This window comes from Stylophora pistillata, chromosome 7 (genome assembly GCF_964205215.1).
Source record: "Stylophora pistillata chromosome 7, jaStyPist1.2, whole genome shotgun sequence".
NCBI classification, from domain to species: Eukaryota; Metazoa; Cnidaria; class Anthozoa; order Scleractinia; family Pocilloporidae; genus Stylophora; species Stylophora pistillata.
In genome coordinates, this window is record NC_142525.1 from 9,208,178 (window position 1) to 9,214,961 (window position 6,784).

The following is a 6,784-nucleotide window of genomic DNA, read 5'->3' on the forward strand; positions in this document are numbered from 1 at the left end:
CTGTCAAATACGAGCACGCAACAATCCAATAAGGAAATATTTGCGATCGAACGTGAATTAGAGAAGAGAAGATCCACTTGGAATGAGATACTACAGTTTCAAAATTCTAACGAACACCATCTTCCATGATGTTACTTCACTAACCACTCTTACCCACAGGAAGTTTTACAAACCGTTATGGTAGAGAGGCAAGAGAAAGGTAAAAGTTATGCGTCATTTTGGTTGGAAAACATGGTTTAAATTGTGTGAAATGTTTAGGAAAAAGTGATGAAAATCGATTGTCAGAAGAGGTAGAGAAGCCACCGGTAAATACCAGTTTTTTACAGGTTCCTAGTTTACCTTACCAGTCATGGCACAGCAACTATGTAAAAAGGTTGTACCATGTCAACAACATATCTCATCTGTAAGTTCGAAATTTTTAACTTTGAAACATAAAACTGCAAAATTCACTCAAAATTTCATTCAAAACATTCATCTAGACAGACGATGCTTAAGGACAAGAGATTATGAATCTATTGCTAAAGATGACTTTAAAATTATGAAAATGATCTATTGCTAAAGATGACTTTAAGTCTAATTATGTATTATTGGTACCGGTAAAAAAGTATCTGATCACTCCAACATAAGCACCTTACTTTACATTACACTTTTCCTTTCGAACGATAAATGTACGACCTTTTCTTATGATCATCAGGAAAGGTCCTGATATTGACGTACAGGTAAAAGTCATCGAGATGAATAAGTGTTCTTCATTAAAAAATAATGACGTTTAGCTGTACTTTACTATAATTATCGCCTCACCGATGTTCCCATTTATCGCTGAAATAAAGATGACACCGATATATTTATATTTTTGGTTTGTTTGTTTTTTTTCTTTTTAATAGTATTTTAACTTTTTCATCAAAATGGAGGACATTTATCATGCATTTACAAGGTTGGAAAAATAAAAAAAAATCTTTGATACAGCCGGCTTATCTTCGTCACCCTGTCAAATGCCAAATTGAACAATGATTTATTTTTGACATGGTTGTCAATCCTTAAATCATCTAGGCAAATCCGTCTATGGCGTTATTGCTCGCGAATGGAGTTCATTATTACCCATAGGGCATATATTTACATCTCTACCTAAAAGAACAGTGAAAAATTACCAGGTCTTAAAATACGAGCAGAAATTATTCCAAAATACGGGAAGGGGGAGGCTGATCTGAGATCTAAAAAAATACCAGATAAAGTTACTTAATTAATATACCAACCTGTAAGTCTAAGACATTACGTGATTTTCTCCCTGCAGTAATTATTGATTATTTACAATGAAAATAGAATAGGGGAAGTGATGTGACTTAAAACTAAGAGACTGCCGATTGATAAGAGCCAAGTCAGTCAGCCCGATCTTCGAGGAAGATGAAAAGTCTTTCCTTGCTCCTTCTTTTGTTTGGCCTTGTCGTTTTTATATCTGAATCTCACCAGAGTCTAGGGAAACGCCATCGGCATCATTTCCCAGAGAAACGGACAAATTTTACAATACATCAAGTGATATTTTCAGTACGCGTTACTTTACTTCCCTGGCATGGCCTTTATTCAGAAAAAAGACGGGCTTTAAGTAAAAAAAACAAAATTCGTGTTAGTATCTACTAAACGTGTCAATTAAACAAAATTCGTGTTAGTATCTACTAAACGTATCAAGTAAAATCTTGAACAAAAGTTCATCTTTCAAACCGGCAGTCTAAATCCCACAGGGATCAACGCGCGCTTTTCATTCCACTAATTTATTCATGGTTTTCTCGTTGCCATGTTCCCACCAATAACGTAGCTCCATTTTCTGCTTTTAAAAGCACACACAACCCACAATTCCTCTATTCGCTCCGACGAAGGGCTAACGCTCGAAACGTCAGCTTTTGTAAATGTTACGGTGGCCAATTTACCATTTCAACTTTGTTGATATATCCAAATTATTCCATTAAATCATTTTGGTTTAGTTGGTTATTGTTAACTCGGACAAACTGGGTCCGCAATGCAAACCCGTGTATTTCAGGTATTACGCAAAAATCATTGAACGGTAATTTAAAGACTGCTACAAATATATTGTTGAAAAAAATAACCACTGCAACCAAAACAGGTGAAAGCACGGCTATTCATTTTACAATTCATTTGCAGAAAAAAAATTAGGTCTCTTTGGAGTGATCATGGCTGCGTTCACGGCTTTTAACAACATTCCAGACTTCATGGGAAGATGCAATAATGTCGTTGGATGGTTCGACAACATTAACCGCTTCATGGGAACTGGAGTATTCGAAGGAGGAAGTCAGATCACCGTGGAACACCTTAACAAGATCAAACAGCAAATTGAAGGCCTTGCTGATCAAGTTAACGGTGAGTTTAAGGAGATGGCTAGAAAAAATATGTTTTTGGGCATGTTGGAGATGATGTCAGTGATGAGGGTTTTGGAATCTCCTAAGTTATGATTTGGTTGTCTCATGGGTGTCATGCTCTTCTAAAACTTGGTCTCAGAGATGCAGTTAGTGAGCTAGCCACAGGTAAGTGAATAAAGGCTGAAAGTATCTAAAGAAACTGGCGTTGCGTCGGTGGGGTTAACCAGGTAATTTGGTTATATCAACTAAGTTGAAATTGCAAATTTGCCACCGTGACGAATAAAAAAGCTGACGTTTCGAGCGTTAGCCTCGAAACGTCAGTTGACATTATTTGACAACTTAGTTGACATAGCCAAATAGCCACAGGTAAGATTCACAGGCTATAGTTGTAACTCCGCAACCGATCCTTGTACTGGTTATCTCACTAAATGGTAAGAAATTATGGTTTCTACTGGGTTTGTTCTTCAATATCTCATCAGAGAGCTTAAGTAGGTCGACGTCTAAGGCTAATGGCACATGTCAAACTCGAAGCTTATACGGAAGTAACATATCTCTACGGACCATGAACAGGAGAGTTTTTGCTATTAATCTACAGCTTTTACTTCAGCCTCTCTATTTGCTTAAACGGGATGCGTGCTGTGAAAAATGAATGAAGTGTTTAACCCCTCATTGTGTTCCCTTTAATTTAATCTCCAAATTTTTTACATTTATATTTCACTTCAAATTATTTTCTTAATTTTATATAATACCAGGAACATAATGGTTTGTATAAGCCTCCAGGGCGAGGATGTTGACCATTTTTAAAGACCGACCTCGCCCCCTTTCACTTCCTACAGGAATTTTTCGGATTTGTTAAAAGCAGCTGTTTTTAAATTCTGGGAAGAGAGGCGCAATTTGATAATAAAAGCAAAGCGATGATTGACAGCAAGGACAACCAAATTTCGATCCCCTCAGTACTCCACCTGTTCGTGTATTTATTTTACGTCCAATTTCGAACTTAAAGGTAAATCTGTTTTATTCTTCAGAGGGATTCCAAGATCTCCTCGCTGGATCTTAGTACACTCAGATCCTAACTGTCGTCGCCAATCAGATTGGAACCTTAAAAATTATCGACAACTTGCGAAAGGAATACTTGGAAGCAAACAAGACATATAAGCAAAATCCTAACCAAGACTTGATGCAACAAAGAAGACAAAAATGGTTTGATGATGTGAGTTTGCTCGAAGAGTAGCTTTGAGATAAGTTGCTCTGTGTTGCCTTTTATTGAAGGCTACCATAAAAATCGTAAAAACTGGTTGTATTGATTTTGTTACGTTTAAAAACCTTCGTCCGACTCATAAGATTTGCATTGGCCTTATCATTAACTTTAAAAGAACTTGAGTCATTTTTGTCACAAATTCTTACCTCCTGGTTAAAGGTTCTTTAGGATTTTCGTTGTATTTTTTGTATTTCAGTATCTGCCAGACTATCAAACTACTAGCATGCTTTTAAGGCTATCCTATGTTCTCACTTATCGTTTAAAAATATTTTAAGGAAAACGCATTTGACCCCGCTGAGCTATTTTGCACTGCTTCCTATGCGAATCGCAAGTTTATGCCAGCCATTTCGATTCAACACTGGTCTCAGAATCCCGCATTACTTTCTCTCAAAAAAATAGTAAATAGGGTGCGTCTACGAGAAAATGCAATACAATCCGATAGTTTCAAACCGCCAGACCACTATCAGTGTTTTCGGATAAATCGTCCTGATCTTGCCAAGGCTGAAGTTGCAACATTTTATAGAAAAGTACTTGATTTGAATATTCCTTTCGCATATAGGTTGAAGACCACTTCGTTGCATTAAAGGAAGCTCTAATTCTTCTTCTTGAAAACATCTGTGACCCCATTCTGAACACGTATGACATGTTCGAGGGTTACGCCTGGAAGAACGGAGAACAAGGAACTGGCGCTTTCACCGATCTCATGAATTTTATCGCAAGGATTCGATTGCTTGAGGCGAACGGTTATGCCGTTTCGAAGAGCCACATCTATAAAAAGTATGAAGACAACGAATACAGGCGAACTGTAGAGTTAAATAGTGTCGATAACAAGATGAAAAAAGTGGCCCAGTGCGAAGATCCTGCCATAGCTCGAGCTTTTACGAGAATGATCGACCATCAAGGTGAGTAAGTTTGATGGAGAAAGGATATCTACTTGAGATTTTCCCAAGCTAGGTAGCCCCTACCCACCTTGTTATACCATTCCTAAGCAAACTTTAGCCCCTCACATACCACCTCTCTCATTATATCTACTTATTTTGATATATTGTCGTTATGACGAGACGACAGGTAAACGGGGTAGCCTTTTGTTTGATATCTGCCTGAATTTAGATAAACTTTCTCTGATTTAGTCTCAAGAGATTTTTAAAAGCATCAAAACCTCAAGTCTTCAAAAAAATTATCAGAATTGATGATATCTGTAACCCTTTTCTATACCTTAGCATGATATTATTTATTTTTGCACTGGCCTCACAAGTATATATATCTCTTCTCTTCATAATTTTTGAATGGTTTAAACTTCTATATTTTAGTTGGGGTATCCCCAAAGATTCCTTTAAGAGAGGCCCAGGTGTATAGCTCACCTTAATGATCCCCTATTAGCTAGTCAGGAAAAACTGTACACAATTTGTCTGCACACAGTTGTCTAATTGCTGAACGACCTGATTCAAGTTGACCACAATTTCAAAAGTTTCCTCCCCCTAAGTCAAGAGCATCCGGCTCAATCTCATTTGTTTCCAATGAAATATCGTGACAGATCGATCGAGGTCAGCTTTTCCTAACAAGGGACAGTTGGACATCAACCTGTCTACATATTTCCCAACGTAAATTGCTTTTGATCGATAAATTCGGCGCTCTTAGGTACCCCAGCGTATGGAAGAATACGGTGGTCACACACTTACAGTAATGACACCTACAATGACTGGGGCGAGAGGGAGGAGGATATATACCACAGGTATGTTAGAAAAGAGTACTTTTGTTTGGATCATGCTTTGTGGATCAATTATTTGCTTTTTTGTTAACTAGATAAGCTAGCGGTAAAATACACGGTTTATCCTAGACAGGTTTCATCGGAAACAAACGGGGTGTAGTAATTCGCTTTCCAGAAAGAAGCTTTATTGAAAATCAATAGAATCTTTTCAAAGTTCCACCAGGTTTAATTTACCCTTTTAATTCATTTGATGAACCATTCAAAATCATGTACAGCGAGACGATATGGTTTTGTCAGGATTGATACCACGTTAAGCGAGTTGATAACTCTACCTAGCATTCCTTCGATTAAACAGTTCTCAGTCAGCGATTTGAAACAAATGAATCTTGATGTATTCTTCTTTGCAAACATATCTCCTTTTTAATAAAAATAGTGCCTAAACACCTATTAAAAAATTCGACCTTTCAATTCTTAGTGAAATGCAGGTGTTTGACCAACTTAGGATCAGAAACCACACCATATGGCCGCGCTTGTACCGATAATCATAATCAGCTTTGGAAACTTAATAGTGACAACGCACTCCGTCCCAAAGATGACAGCAGCAAATGTCTCTTCCTGATTGAGCCTGGAAATAGTGATCTTTCCACCGGCTTTAAAGTGTTGCCTTGCAACTCTAACTATCCCAACAAGAAGTTCAACTTCGAATACCTGACACAACAGATGCCGAGTGAGCCCATGTTACACACGTTCTTTAAGCTGAAGGTCAAGAATGAAGGGTTCACCTATGATGGTTGGCAAGGGCAGAATCTCTGCCTGGCCTACAGACCGATTGGGGGTTACACCGGACCGGCATTTCAGGATTGGAGTGCACGACCATTCGCCTGCGTTTGTCTCAGTCCAGCAAATGTGCCCCGGTGTATCGGTGACTTTGTTGCAAACTTTGAGTACAGATGGTTTAAGTTTGAGCCAGTTTCAGAGTAAACCAAAGTTGTGCAATAGACCATGCAGCGAAGAAATCTGAACAATATCATGCGAAAGGAAATCAGATATAATCTGTTGAGTGGATCAAAAAGCACTTTAATGACTAGTGAGATCTATATCAGTTGAATAGAAATAAAAAGGGTGCCCAGTTGAATAACTCTTTCATTTTTCTAAGTGACAGAGTGAAATAGTTTTTTTAAAAGCATCTTCAGTCAATCTTGGCAACGCGTGTACTGACGAAACAAGCTAGCAACTCTTTAGACCTAGTGCTTCTTCAGTTGCCTAACGTCGATCAAAAAAATTAAGAAGTACCTTAACTGTAAAATCACGCGCTCAAACAGGATGCAAATTTCCAGTAAAATCTCAGAAAACCATGAACACCAGAAGTTCCTATGAAATGAAATCGTATTTCAACCAAAGAACCTAAAGTTTAAGGCATCAGAGAACCAGACCACCAAAAGCAACTGC

General features: G+C 37.9%; 1 pseudogene; it reads left to right on the forward strand.

Annotated features, from left to right (window-relative positions):
- The first annotated feature begins 2,175 nt into the window (after positions 1 to 2,175).
- LOC111343561 (uncharacterized) lies at positions 2,176 to 6,352 on the forward strand (annotated as a pseudogene).
- Positions 6,353 to 6,784: the final 432 nt, after the last annotated feature.